Below are 16021 nucleotides of genomic sequence, written 5' to 3' on the forward strand. Positions count from 1 at the left end.
AAATGAGTTTCCTAGCAGGGGAGAAACTGATTGAACTTTATCTCTTTGTGAGACATGAGAGCAATATAATATAGAACAAATAGATAGGCCCGAATCATTGCAAAATGTTGATCTAAGTGGGAGATGTAAAAGGTCTACCAGAAGACCCAAAAAGAATCAAAATTCACAAGAGAACCCCACTTCAAAAAAGTAATAGAAAAAGTATGCCGAAAAGACGCTTCTAAATTGAGGGTGAAGCATTGATGGTAACTCCTCTAGATGATGATGAGCCACGTTTTGTAAATGAAGCTTTATCAGGACCTATTAAGAATAAATGGAAGAAAGAAATGGATTCCATGAGGACCAACCAAGTATGGAAATTAGTTGATTTATCATGTGGTTAAAAGGCTATTGGGAACAAGTAGGTTCTCAAAATCAAGAGAAAAGTAGATGGATCAATTGATAAATATAAGGCCCGCTTAGTAGTGAAAGGGTATACACAACAAGAGAGAATAGGTTATGAGGATACATTTTCTTCTATTGTACGCTTCAATTCTATCAAACTAATTCTGGCAACAGTAAATAGTCAAGAGGTTTAATAGGAACTTCATAATATTATCTTTTTATATGGATGATATTCTACTAGCTGGAAATAGTTTGGATTCGATAATTGCTATTAAAGAATGGCTTTCATCAAATTTTGAAATGAAAGACATGGGTGAAGTAGAATACATTCTTGGAGTTAAAATCTAAAGAAATTTCTCTAAGAAGCTCCTTTCTTTATCACAAGAGAATTATATAAGAAAAATTGTTGAGCATTTTAATATGAAAGACTGTAAACCCATAGATATCCCAGTAGCTTCAGGTGTGAAGCTTAGTCCTGATATAGGTCTTAAAACTGAGATAACTAAAAAGAAAATGAAAAGAGTTCTATATGCCAATGCAGTCATAAGTTTGATGTACGCAATGATGTGTATAAGACCAAATATCTATTATGCTGTAGGACTTATGAGTCGCTACCAATCCAACCCTGATGAAGGACATTGAAAGGCTGTAAAGAGGATCTTAAGATACTTAAAGGGTATTGTTGATTATATACTGTGTTATTAAGGGAGTGATCTATGCCTAACAGGATACTTCGATGTGGATTTAGGTAGAGATGAAGATGAATGAAGGTCGACTTCAAGCTACACTTTCTTGCTAAACAATGGGGCCGTTTGTTGGAGCAGCAAGAAGCAGACATGCATTGCCCTACACTCTATGGAAGCTGAGTTTATAACACGTATTGCAGTAGTGCAAGAGGCTATATGGCTTAAGATATTTTTACAATATCTTGTGTTTAGAAATGAAAGTACAAATCCAGTATTAATTCATTATGACAATACTGCAACCATAGCCTATACCAAATATCCTAAATACCACAGCAAAACCAAACACATAGATATTAAGTACAATTTTATAAAGAATTATATAACGCAAAAGGTTATCATTATTCAATACATTTCTATGAAATGTATGATAGCAGATCCCTTAACAAAACCTATAGCTAAGGGGATATTTGTGAAACATGTAAGGGCTCTTGGCATGGCTAGATTGACTTGATGTAATATTTTGGTTATATCAATGAGAATTTAATTACTTTTATTTGTGTACACTCGAGAATATACAATGTCTAGTATGCCATACAAATTAATAAGGTTGACTTTCTCACACAAGCAACTGCCTTTAACATTTAAATCAAAGATGAGACATTTGTGTTTACCAGTAAGGCAACAAAAATGTTGATATGGTAGAGAAGAAACACAAATCATATGTCACCTTGATCAAATAGTAAGTTGAGATGAGATCTGTAAATATACTTGGATCGAGTCATGGGTCCCCATATCCATGATACCTATAGCTAAACAACAAATTCTTCTAAATTGACGTCATGTGAGATCAATAGAAAAGAAGAATTTAGGTTTAGATATAGTGAATATTTGAACTTAAGTTTGTATGGTGTTAATAATTAATGAAAATAATGTACACTCTTACAAGTAAGAGTAACACCATAACATGTGTTTCATACCACATGTGCTTAAGAATCACAGGGAAGTAAGTAAATAAATCCCTGCTTTATTGCTGTGTGAGTCCCAAAAAGGAAAAATCCTTTTAATGATGTCCTTTGACTTTGACATTACCATAGAGATATGTTACATTATTTGCTACTTTAACATACATCCTATAGTCATGATTGATGTGACCTAAAGGTATCATGTTAGGAAAGCAACTATCTCTTATCAAAGTGGTATATGGGCAAAAGGAAGATTATTTTAAATATACATGTCTATGCTCATATTTAAGACATGTCCCTTATGAAATAATTTTGTTGACTTATAAGTGTGGATACTGCATATATAAGAGAGACTATCTGAGTCTTAAGCTAACTCAAGAGGGATCAAATTAGTCATAATGAGAAAAGTGTATATTGGTAAATTTAGGACATTAAGGCACAAATTCAATTAAGAATAAATTCAACTTTAAGGTTATTTATGCGGGTCCTTTATAGGATTCCTATTACGAACAGTGAAAAAAAAGACGTCAAGCCTATGAGGTCACGGCAAAGCACATAGTATAAAGGAGGAAAGAGAAAAGGAACAAGCCTGATATTATTTTCTCCACTAAGTGTGAGTGGGAGATGTTGGGTAATCCACTCTTGGTGGATTAGGCCTAATATGCCTATGGGAATTTTATCAGAATATAAAGAAGATTTGGGCTAGAAAATGTAATATACTTCAAGTTAGATGTGCAATTTTCCCTTAATGATTTAAAACTTCAGAGGAGGGAATAGTTTTAATTCACGCACGGACGACCGAAAACCACAACCGATATAAGTGGTTTTAAGAACCAGAAAACTTCCAAGCAGTTGAATATTTAATTCAGAATTCATTCATTGGGCTTACTCTCTGTCTCTCTCTTAGTTTCTACAAGTGCATTTGCTATGTGTATCCAAATGAAGCTCGACTAGTGTAGCTTTGTTCCCACATACATCCTGCAACTCTACCACTACAGGTATGCTTTCCTCCTTAATATCTTATAAATACCAATGATACATGTCATATTTGTATAAAATGATCACATAACACATACTAGCATTCAAATTTGTATTCAATTTCATAATGATTTTCAACAAGCATAATTAGGTTTCAAACATAGAATTAATATAATAGTTTAACACTCATTCATACAAGTTTCTAAAACATCAAAACTCAAGTAAATCACTAGTTTCATAATAGACTTTCACAAAACTCATAACCACATAAATACACAAGTTAAAAGACTAGATTATCCAGTTACTTCAATCCCATTATCAGAAAAGGGGTTATTGTGTCAATTTACCAACTCCTCAAGAGTTCACTAACTCATTAATACTCGATCAATATTTAATCTATAAAATTAAACACTAATAATCAATTATAACTCTAATCAAACCCTCTTTTTGGCTAGTTTTGGGTATCCATTATACCTAAATTTCTTCTTTAACACAATTAACACTTCTAATGTACTCCATTAATTTCATTTAACACCTAAACACTTAGATAATAATAAATTTCTACCCAAGTTGCTCCGAATCTTTCAATTTTTACTTAGGTTTCATCCAATCCAAACTCAAAACTTCAAATCACTATAAAATCCTTAAACCTATATTTAGAAACTTGATTTAACTTTTCAAGGCTCCAATTAAGCTAATGGGTTTGGTTATAACTTAAGGGAGGAAGAAAATCAATACCAATACTACCTAAATCTCTAAAAACTTATATAGAGAGAGGAAGGAGAGTAGATAGAAAGCTTACCCAAGTGTATGGCTATCTCAAATTTCTTTCCAAATGCTCACAAAGTGAAGCCCTAATAGACCTCAACTCCTCCTCCATTGCCCCTTCTCGTTTCCTCTTTCTTTTCCCATTGATTTCTCGCATGCGTGCTATCTAATTACATTAGATTTTTGCACATTCGCCGTGGTGTATGGTGCGTCTACAGTGATGCATAACATAGTGAGGCTAGAAACAATTTTGGGCCTTCCTTAGTGCCTTGATCTGCTTGAACTCTAATCTAGTCCTTCCAAAGCTATCCAATGATCCAATAGCCTTATTAGCCTTCAAAAACACCATTAATTTGTTAATCACTCAATCTTACTAATCTACTTTTTTAACACTTAAAATTCATAAAAATTTAGGATGTTATATTAGACCTTAATCATGATTAAGGGCTAATTAGTAGTGATTAGCCATTAATGATGTTTAATGATTTTAATTGTAGATAGACTATTCTTGGAACTTGTTGATTTCTTGAGAGCTCCCTTGGAATCTAAAAGTATACTCTTGGGGTAGTAACCCAAGAGTTGAGGTAACTAGGAGTTAAATTCTTGTAGATAATTATCATTTGCAATTATAAGTTATATGTTGTTAGTTGTGATGAAAATGATAACGTAGCCATACAAGCATGTTGGTATTGATTGTTATGAAGCATGTGACTTGTAATTATGAAATTGTTGATGATAACATGGAAATGCTAATTTGATTAGAGTTGAATAGTTTTACCATGTTAAAATGTTGATGGCATGAATTGTATAGCATGATTGAATATATTTTAATGTGGTTTTTAAGTGTGATATGATATTGGTATTGTGGCCATTGTAATTTTTATAAATACATTTTGGTATGTAAATTTATAAGCATTAGTATGAAAATGTGGAGGTGTGATTAAGCGATTGAGTGAGTATGACACAATGTTATAAGTTGAGTAAAGATATATGATTTGATAGGATAATCATGTACATGAGAAAAATTGTAAAGTATATATATTGATGATGTATCATTGTGCATGAATTTATGATATTGATATGAAATTTTAAATATTAGTTAATTGTCCTTAACTTGATAAAATGTTCTTTATTATAAGATAAGTTAATTAATCAAGGTGCATTGATGGTGAGTTGTTGAATAATGTGAGTATGTGAATGATCATGGATGGGTGGGAGTTCACCTGAGAGAGTAGGGCATTATGAAAATCTACATGGTACTTATAAAAAACACAAGGCCTTAGTATTTTGGTTCTTAATACTTACCCTGAACTGGGTAGTGCTATAGATTGGGCAAAATGCCACCCCATGAGTTCAAAATAAGGGCATTCATATTTTAAGAGTGAGTATGGGGCATTGGCTAGGTCACCTCTCAAAATTAGAGAGCAACGCTAAATAGGTCACACAAGTTAGTTATATATGATTTAAAAGCCTATGGATTCAATCAGAAAATATAAGGAGAGAAATAAGAATTGAATGCATATGGTCATGCATAATTATCATCATTTCATTATGTGCTTGGTAATTAATGGTTAATAATCTTGTGATACATGTTGAATATTAATAAAATGTTAACTGTAATTCCTTAGCTCATATGCTTGTACTTGCCATACTTTTATGTACTTGAATTTGTGTTTGGGTTACTGAGATTGTATAATCTCACTCCTATTATTTAATACTTTCCAAGAAATGCTAAGTACGTGGCTAAGAAGGAAGCATTGGAGGCTAGAGACACTTAATGATTTAGTAAAGCCTCTAGCTTTATAGTTTGTATATTTGAATTCTTATTATTGCCAACATTAGGGATTTACACGTGTTAGTTATATCTCATTTACATGTGTGGATTATTTAACAATTGCTTGTTAGACCTATTTGTTAACTTGGGCATTGCTAATGGTTTGGCTCTAAAGTTGGTAAGGCATTAGTGCAAATGTGCTATTATAGCTTATCACCTTTAGTACTTGATTCAACTCAGTATATTAAAGAGAGTATTCTTATACATGTCAGTTATTGAAATTGAGCCTATGTTATGAATTAATATTTAAGGGGAGACACTTGTATATTTGCATGGGGCTGGAATGATCATATTGGCATGTAGTGTTCTAAGATCCTCATTCGGTACTAAATTGAGTTATAATTGGTGGTAGTAGTAGTTAGATATTTAATTTGTCTACATTTAAACTTTTGGACCACCCTAATCAAGGATTCGAGTAATTAGTTAAGTAAGGTTGAAATTACTTTCTACATATTTTTCATTATGTAGTTAATGCAGGGTTTACCACGGCAGACAATAGTTGTGGTTATGGTGTGTGCTTGGTACGTGTTGGTTATGGCAAGTAGAGCTATTGGTCACAATAAGTAGGTCATGATGACTTTATGCCACAGTGAATGTGCCTCTAGTCGCAATGAGTGTGTTAATTCATAGTTGGTTGTGATAAGGGTATACCTAGCCATGATGAGTTAGTGCTTGTTTCAAAAATGACTATTTTGTTCTTTTTGTCCCTTTTTCAATACTAAGTTGCATATTCCATGTCTTGCATATTCTCAGTTGTTCTAATTTCTAAAAAAATATTATTTAGTTCTTCTAATATATATGTGATATCCTAATTTCAAGTTTGACCTTTTTTGTAAAATTTTAAAGCCATGGTTGATTCTTTTATTTTAGGTTGTCATTAATAGAGTTAATTAGGGGTTGATGATAGAGACCATTATAAGACATGTATGAGTTATTAGCTCATGATTCGGTCAAATGATATAAGGAGAAAAATAAAGTGATTGCATTAGATCATGCAAATTACTTTATAATGTTGCATTGTTGATTAGCATGAGATTGCTTTAAGTGAAATCATGCCTTGCTTATTGTAAATGCCACACTTTAATATACACTAATTAAATTGATTATTTATTGAGATTGTATAATATCACTCCCATTTGTTAATACTTTTTCAGGAGACAATAAAGCTAAGAAGCTACAAAAGCGAGGAATTAGAGCTTGCTATCATAAAGTCTCTAGTTTTATTTATGTGTAATTGAATACTTGTTTTGCCAACAATAGGAATTATTGTATATGTTAACTATTTGTCTTACACGTCACTTGAGCTGTAGTATATGGCACAAAAATGAGGAGGCCTTCTCTGTGTTACAAGTTACAACACATGACCTTCAATGAGAACAATGCACGGGATTTTTCAAAAATTCTCCTGCTTTGTAATTTAACTTCCAGAAAGATTCTTTTGACTCTTTTACACCTTCAATCTTATTTTGGACAAATTTTCCCCTTGGGAACTATGTTTTGCTTTAAATTACCTTTTCATCATTGAAGGGACTTTAAACACTTGTTTTTCAATGCATGAGATCCCATTAGGTACACTTTAGTATGGGAATTTTCTATATTACCATGGGAAAATTATTTTATTATGTCTAATTCTTCTCTACCATGGTAGATCCTATTCCACCATGGTAGTCAAATTGAGAAAAAAATTTAATATAAGGAAAACTCTTTCTACTATAATTAGTTTTATGAGGGAAATTATTTTATTTCTTAACTAATATGGTAATCTATTTTTTTAAACCAAGGTAGTTTAAAATAATATTTAAAGTCCTTTCTATCGTGGTAAACCTTTATTTGTCATGATAGTATTTTAGAAAAGTAAGTTTTACCCTTTATTTTCATGGTAGACTTTTTTCTATCATTGTAAGTATTTAATCACTTTAGTTTGATTAAATAAATCATAGATTTGCAAAAATTGGTGTAAAATTTTACAACGCTACAATGGACGTGTCACTTATGTTGGCCATGATAAAAGGTGCCGTTAGCTATAGTGAGTGACCTCTGTGCCACAAGTCATGGTGGACATGCCTAAAATTGCTGAATTATTGTTTTGCCCCTCTTTAGCCTGTTTTCAACACTCAACCCTTTTCCTGTGTTTACATAGCCTTTTATACTCTGATTTTAAATATTTTTCAAGGGCTTGGACTTGTAATCTTTACTTTTGAATTTAATTTAGGATCTTATTGTTTAAAGTATTGTCAAAGTAAATCAGGGAATCTTTCATTAGCTAAGGATAATTCTTAATGGTGTTGCTTGGATTATTTAATTGAGTTTAAGTATGATCAATGATGGAGGTCATTACAATTGACATTTAATAGAAGGGGTGAATTGGGCAACTTAAAAAACTTTTTCTCAAAAACTCTTTTTCACATAAATTTAAAATAGATATAGCAAATAAAAGAATGTTTCTAGAAAAACTTTAAGTACACAATGAGAACGAGTTTGAGAGAAGTAGACACAAAGATTTATCTTAATTCAACCACCCACTTGAACTATGTACAGTCTTCAAGCAAATCACTTTAGATTTTCCTATGCAAGTTTAACCTGGATACTTGCAGAAAATGTATGATCCAATATTGAACTAATCTTTATTCTCTCTCATAGCCTTTACAAATTGTTAAATCATAATAATCCCACTTAAGGACTCAAAGATACCACATCTTAAGGCCCCACTTGGTATGAAGAATTGATGGGGTGGGATTAAGACTAAGATTGGATAATACCAACTTTTCATTTTTTGTAGGTGGGAATGAAGATTTTAATGCCATACCCAATCCCATGCAGGTAAGACTAGTCAGTATCATCTCCCCTAATATTGAAAATCAGTCTTGAGATTGATTTTTTCAAGACTAAATTGCCCTTTACCATGGCTCTCTTGTTTCTCACTCTATTGTCACTCATCTTTCCCTCTCATTCCTCCATGACCTTTGTCTCTCCTTACTGTCAATCCCAATCCTCAATTGATGAGAATGAACTTTTATAAGAACGGCCAATGAATGAACAAGAAACAAGCTTGAATTAAATCAAATGATAGGAATGAACAACTTCAACTCAAGCTTGAATGAACTTTGACAAGAACGAACAAGCATAAGTAACTTTGACCCACGGCTGATCTAGTGATGGCAAAATCAAATCCTTGTTCCAGATCTAGTGAGATTGATTCTAATATGAGCAGAAGAGGAAAATTGGATACTCAATGGTTTCATCTTCTTCATTTTAATTTTTAGATGAGGTTGACAATTGTAAGATTGGGAGAAGAGGAGGAGGATAATTATGTCTTTTACTTAATTTTTATTTGATTTCAGTCTTGGATTTTTTTTAATCCCATTACATACCATGTATGATTTTAATTTCTACTCCTAATGACATGCTCAATCCTTTGAAATCCAATGCTCCGTACCAAATAAGGCTTGGTTTTACTCAAAAGAGAATAAAAATGAAGCTAAAAAACTCAATGAGCATATATAACAAATGAAGAACATACAGAGTAAGAGAGCTTTTAATGCAAAATTGAATGAAATAGTGAATGAAATTGAATTATACACTTAATTCTCTTACCAGCCAACTTAAATGAGATGTTATATATATTTTTCTAAAGAAACAATCATTAAACATCACATACTAGCAGTTAGAAATAAAAGGAAGACATTATTATACATAAAAGTGCTTGTTCTACCAACTACAATTAATGCATGACATAAAGCCCAATCACGGGTTAATTGGATGGTTCACGCGTGAATAAAGTGTGCATTGAGGTGCGAGGCTAAGCAATACTTCCTTCAACCCTATTTATAAATCCTTTTAACTAATCTCATCAATATTAATATAATAAAAATATAAAAAAATAAAAATAAGTAAAATTCCAAATGTAACTTTCAAGTGAAAAGTAAAAAATAAGTTAATTATATAATATTTTTTCTATCTCTCTCTTATTTTTTAAGAGATAGTTTGGGAATTTTAATTTAAAATAAAACAATCCCAACTTGTAAAATGAATCAAATTATATTTTTAAAAGATGATTAATATTTAAGAATGGGGGAGTATTTTACTCACGAGTTAGTGGTCTTTGCCTATTGTGCAAATGAAATGATTGAGATGAATGACCTTTTTTTTTAATTACAAGGCCATGGTAAAAACCGTGCAATAGACTAAGATCTAGTTATATCTAAAACCATAAGGCTTTTACACTCGTGCGGTGGTACATCAAAAATCATAATATTAAGGTTTCGTGCGGAGGCCGGTGAGCTAAAAGATCAACGCATTCGTTCGCTTTTCTATGAACATGGTCAAAAGTAACCATCCAATCTCTTATAACAAGATCTCTGATATTCTTGATAGTGTCAAAATAAGGATGTCTGTCAGAGTAGGTACAATTAATGAGTGATAATGCCTCCATCGAATCAGAGTGGATATTGACTCCTGGTAATTTTGCATTCCAGTAAAGATTTAGTCCTTCAAAAATCCCCATAAGTTCTGCTACTGTGCTAGGTTGGTATTCAAGATACTTGGAAAATTCTTTAATCTAATTTCTCTTATCATCCTTGAGGATGCCTCCACATGCTGCTATACCATTAGTGTGAGCAAAACCGTCGATGTCAAGTCTAACCCATCTAAGTTTAGGTGGACTCCATTTCCTGTCATTTGTAGAGTTGTGGCTGCCGAAGTAGGTGATTTTAGATAGAAACTTCAAATCATTATTAATCTGTTGAGTACTAGAGAAGGTAATATCATTATTTGGGATGTCATCTGTCGAGTATAATTTGCTGCATCTAGCTTTCTAAATATTTCAGTAGGCTTGTGCAAAGAGTTTCTGCCATAGCGTTATTCTTGTTCTTAAACTTCCTGCTTCATTCTTTGCATTCCAGACTATCCAATTTTGCACATTAAAGGAGAAGAAGGTGTTAAGCCTCATAAGATTCACTAAATTTTTCCAGACTTTTTTAGCTTCTTCACAATCATATAAAATATGAATTGAAGAATCAGGAAAGTTACAACTAAATGTGCATAGACATTGATGTGGAGCATCCCCAGATGCTCTTTGAAGATGATTTGAGGCAGCTTTCTATAGAAAATATTTTATTTTTTCATATATAGGTCACTTCCAAATTTTTGTCCATATATCAGAGTAGTGTTGAAATTTATAAAAATCCATGGCTCTATAAGCAGATTTTATAGAGAAGTTTCCTTCTGAGGAGGACCTCCAAATGAGAACGTTTCTTCACTTTGACGGTTTGGAGGTTGCACAAGTAAAATTTGTCTAATTACGTTCGAGTAGAGGTAATGATTTAAAAGATCTACGTTCCATCCTTCTAAATTATTGTGAAAATCAATGACCCTAGCATGGAGAATAGAATCAGCTTTTATATAAGCATGCTTGACAAGAGGGTTAGGGAGTGGAGACCATTAGTCATACTAGAAAGATATTTGATCTCCTTTACCAACTTTCCAACCTGCATGAGACATGAATTTATCCCAAACTTTACAAATGCTACTCCACATATAAGAGCAAGAGCTAGGTTTGACTATTATTAGAAATTTTAGGTTTGTTACATTTATATTTGTCATGGAGAATCCGGACCCAGAGATAGTTTGGTTTGGAGATAAGGCCCCAACATAGCTTCATTATATAGGCAATATTTTGGTTTTTCAACTTCTTGAGTCTTAGTCCCCTATTTTTTCTATCCATAGTGATTTTGTCCCATGAAAGGAGATGTGGTTTTTTGTTTCCATCAGATGAATCCCACAGAAAGTTTCTAATATTTTTTCCAATTCAGACAAAACATTATCCGGTAAGAGCATAGTCTACATAGTATAGCTAAGAAGAGTGGAGAGAACAGAATTGATAAGAACAGATTTCCCAGCCATGTTCATATATCTACTTCTCCAGTTTGCCAAGCGAGAATTTGTTTTATCAAGAAGCGGGGCAAAAGTGAGATTAGATGCCTTTTCATGAATAATAGGAATTCTAAGGTATTTTCCAAGATTTCCTGTGAGGAACATAAGAGCTTAGATCCCTAGTTCTTCACTAATTTGTAGAGCTTTATTAATATTCACATTCTTGAAACAGAAGAGCTTGGATTTCTCAGTGTTTATTTTCTAACCTGATGCATTGCAGAAGTTAGAGAGGCATCATTGGATGATCATAGCTTGTGAAAGAGAGCACTTTACAAAAAGTAAAAGGTCATCATCAAAGAATAAATGAGAGATAGGAGGGCTATTAGTTGTTAATCTAATAGGCTTCCACTCATTTTTATCAATACTACTATTGATGCAATGACTTAAATGCTCTATGCAAAGTATGAAGAGATAAGGAGAGAGAGGGTCTCCTTGTCGAATGCCTCAAGAGGGCATGAATTTCTCAGTAGGTTCTCCATTCTAAAGGACTCGCATGTGAGTAGTAGAGATAGTGGCCTAAATTAACTTTCTAAAGTGATTGTTTATACCAATGGACTGGAGAGTATCATCAATAAAGTTCCAAGAAAGCATATCGAAAGCCTTTTCAAGATCAATTTTAAGGGCCATTAAATCTTTTTCCCCATTTTGTTTCTTATAGTATGGATGATTTCTTGACCAATAATAATGTTATCATTACTTTGACGCCCTTGTATGAAGCTGCATTGATTATCACTGATTAAGTGGTTTATGTAAGCGAGAAGCCAGTTGGATAGGATTTTGGTGACAATTTTATAGCTCATGTTATAGAGGGATATAAGATGAAAATCTTTCATACAAGTAGGATGATCATTCTTTGGGATAAGAATAATAAAAGTGTCATTAATCATCCTAATGGTATTAGGTTCCATGAAGACTTTTTTTACTAACTTGAAAATGCTGAGTTTTAGGTCATCCCAATAAGTGTGAACAAAGTTAGCATTGATACCATCAAGGCTCGGAGCTTTGAAAGCGCCAATGTCAAAGGCTACATTTTTTATTTCTTCTTCAGTCACCTCTCTGTGAATAGTTTGAAGTTGAATAAGGGAAAGAGGTGGGAAGTTTCTATCAGAATTAAGCTTAGGTCTGACATCTGTGTCTTCCTTAAAGAGGTTGTCAAAGTAAGAAACAGCCATATTTTTCAGTACATTCTTATCATGAACCCAAGTAGCATCATCATCTTGGAGCGAAAGAATTTGATTCCTTTTTCTTCTAATAACAGATGTTGCATGAAAGAATTTAGTATTTTGATCACCCCATTTTAACCATTTGTGAAGAGTTTGATTGTAATCTTCCTAAAGGAATTTTTCCAAATTTTTGAGAAAATAGTTATCCCTATAGTTTCTATTCCTGTCAATGCCTTTTAGATGATGAAGAATTCTTTTCTTCTTAAAAGATATATTGCCCATTTTAACTTTGTTCCAATGAGAGGCAGAGGTTGCAAATTTTGATAACCCTTCATTCCAGTCATCTGAAACCCAAGAATCTTTAACTAAAAGGTGAAAGGAGTCTTCCATCATCCAAGCAGCATGACATCGAAAGGGAGTATTCTGATGCTCTTGGCAATTCCTCTTAGTGAGTTGTATTCTAATCGGGCGATGGTCAGAACCATACTTAAGAAGGTAAAAAGAGTCAGCCTGATGAAATTGAAGTCTCCAATTTATGTTACAAAAAGTCCAATCAAGCCTTTCTTTGATTTTGCCTTTTTCCCAAGTAAATCTATCACCATGGTAGTTTAATTCCAAAAGATTGGAAGCATTTATATAGTGTCTAAATTGCTTCATGGAATTTTAATTAAAACTATTACTTCCAAACTTATCCTCACAAGAAAGATAAGAACTGAAGTCCCCAACTACAAGCCAAGGTTCAGTGTTATTCTGGGCAATTGAAATAATGGAGTCCCAAAGGAGATCACGGTTAAAGGGGTTAGGGTCACCATAAACACAAGATAGTAAATAATGGTTATTTGAATTAAGAACATTAACCCTAAAATGGAGAAGTTGGATGTTGGAATAGATGTAATCAATATTAACAACATCATTATTCCATAATAACCAAATACCACCAGCGTAATTAGTAGCTTTCACATGAATCCAGTCACAGAAACCGAGTTTCTTGACAATTTTATCAGCTCTAGTACCACTAGCTCTTATTTCTAAAAGAATTAGGATTTGAGTATTATAAGTTCTAGTGATTTTTTTTACACATTTGTTGAAACTTTTAGCACAAGAACCTTTACAATTCCAACAGATAATATTCATAGAATTAAAAAAAGATTAGGTAAACCTGGATAATGTTTAGTCATTACAAGTTTCAACTGAGTCTTCAATTTAATCATCACTAAATTCATCATCTTCCATGTCCTCATTTTGGACTTGAATTTGATAATACTTATCTAGGAGATCTTCTTCAAGAATGTCATCTTCATAGTTTTCAAGAATGAAATTGACAGCATTATTAATTCCAATTGGTCATTTTGTTAGTCCATGGCATTAGTCTTGTTTAGCTGGGTCTCAAGCACAGTGTTCTGACTAACCATTGGATTAGGTGGTTTATTTTGGACAAGGAGAGAAGAGTTTGATGAATTGTTGATTGAGATTCCAGAATAATCATAGTCAATTCTCTAAATATTAAAATCTGGAGCATAAGTTTTGCCATTCTCGCTTCTGTTTATTGCTTCTAATTCTACTTTGTTCTTTGCTGAATTTTCACTGATGGGCCTGTCTGAATTGATCAGAATTCGTTTCTTCCTTTGATAACATTATGGATCCTTTTTATAGGCTTGATAGACGTGTTAATGGGCTGAGGAGAATAAATAGTAGATTTTTCAATATTTAGCATATTTGGGCCATCCCATGTGAAACTCGGCCCAATCTTTGTGGTTTTGTGGCCTTAGATTTCCCTTTTCCCTTTAGATTTTCAACCGTGACTTCACTTTCATTCGGGCGAGATCTTTTAGCACCAAAGAGATCCTTTTTCCGCCATACTTGTCTGACAGCTTTCGTAGCTAAGGACTGCTTAGGTCAACCGTTGTTTGCTGCAGTGCTATCTCTCCCATCTCTTCGCTGTCCAACGGTGTCCTAGTTGAGATCAGCTAGCATGTCGTATCATGATCCAGATGTAAGTTTAGGGTCTCGAATCTGATGTAGCGATCGATTGTCTATTAGATTTTTTAAAACTCGCATGTTTCTGGATTGTCTTGCATCTCGTCTGAATCTCATGAAGTCTCCGAACTCCTCTTCCGATAGATCTAGCTCCACATGCCATGTTTCTTTCTCCAAGGTTCGATTTTTTGGCGTATGAGAACAATTATTTTTGTTATGGCCATAGCACCCACATCCGAAACAGATTAGATTAAGGCTCTTATATTCAACATTATAGAGCTCATCTTTAAGGAGAATTTTGGGGACAAGTTTTCTCTGAAGGTCAACTTCACTTATTCTTACAAATTTTCCATGCTTAGTTTTGCCATTTTTGTCTGTAGAATCCGATTTAGATAAGGAGTTAAAATCAACTTTAAGGGTCTTGCCTATGCAATTTCCTAATCTCCAAAGGATTTCCTTGTTATAGCATTGAATAGGGATATTTGACAGCCTAACCCAGAGGGCAATTTTCCCCAAAATATTTGAGTTTGGATTAAAACTAGGAGACCGCCTTTGAACTAAGATGCAATGATCAAATAAGGTCCAAGGTCCACAATTGAGAATTTTGTCATAAGCAGTGTGATCTTTTTGTTTTAACTATGTAGTAACTGTTGACAAGATTGATTAGTTCAAAATCCTTAAGTTGCCACATTTTTGCTAACCTGGGTTTAAGTGATTTTGGATTGAGTTAGAGGCCCAAAGTGTTGATTATAATAGCATCCATCCAAGGTTGACATATTTTCTTCCATTCTTCATTAGATATTTGTAGAGTAGGGTATTGATCCATTAATTGCATAGTTCTTTCAGAAGGAGACCATTCTTGTTCTAGTTCCTTGGCAAGTGTTTCGTTTCTATGCTTGGTTTCTCTCCCAATATGAATTCCGGAGCATCCATTGTAACCGATTTGTGATTCTTTATAAGAGATAGGAATTTTGCCTCCTTTGATTGTTGTTGCTGTTTTGTTTGATGAAGCATTAATTCCTTGGATTTCATCTGTTTACACGTCCATTGCCTATTCCTTTTGGAGATTTATTTGGCTGTCATTTTGATTGAGGCTATCTTGTTGGATCTGACTATTTGAGTGCTGGTGATCTTCTGGATCTTTGTCTATCATTTCATCATCTAACTTGGAGGTACTTCTGTTGAGTAAATCAATTTCTTCTTCAAATGCAGGTGGATTCATGGCTCCTTTTTTTTTGAAGGAGATGTTGAGAAGGTGAAATTTGGATCAAGCTTAGAGCTGGAAGTCATGAGCAGTAGAAGAATTGAGCAGGAGATAAGGTGGTGATGAAGAAGATG

This window comes from Prosopis cineraria, unplaced genomic scaffold (assembly GCF_029017545.1).
Source record: "Prosopis cineraria cultivar Desert tree isolate PC_DT_omini unplaced genomic scaffold, ASM2901754v1 PC12, whole genome shotgun sequence".
Classification (NCBI taxonomy): domain Eukaryota; kingdom Viridiplantae; phylum Streptophyta; class Magnoliopsida; order Fabales; family Fabaceae; genus Prosopis; species Prosopis cineraria.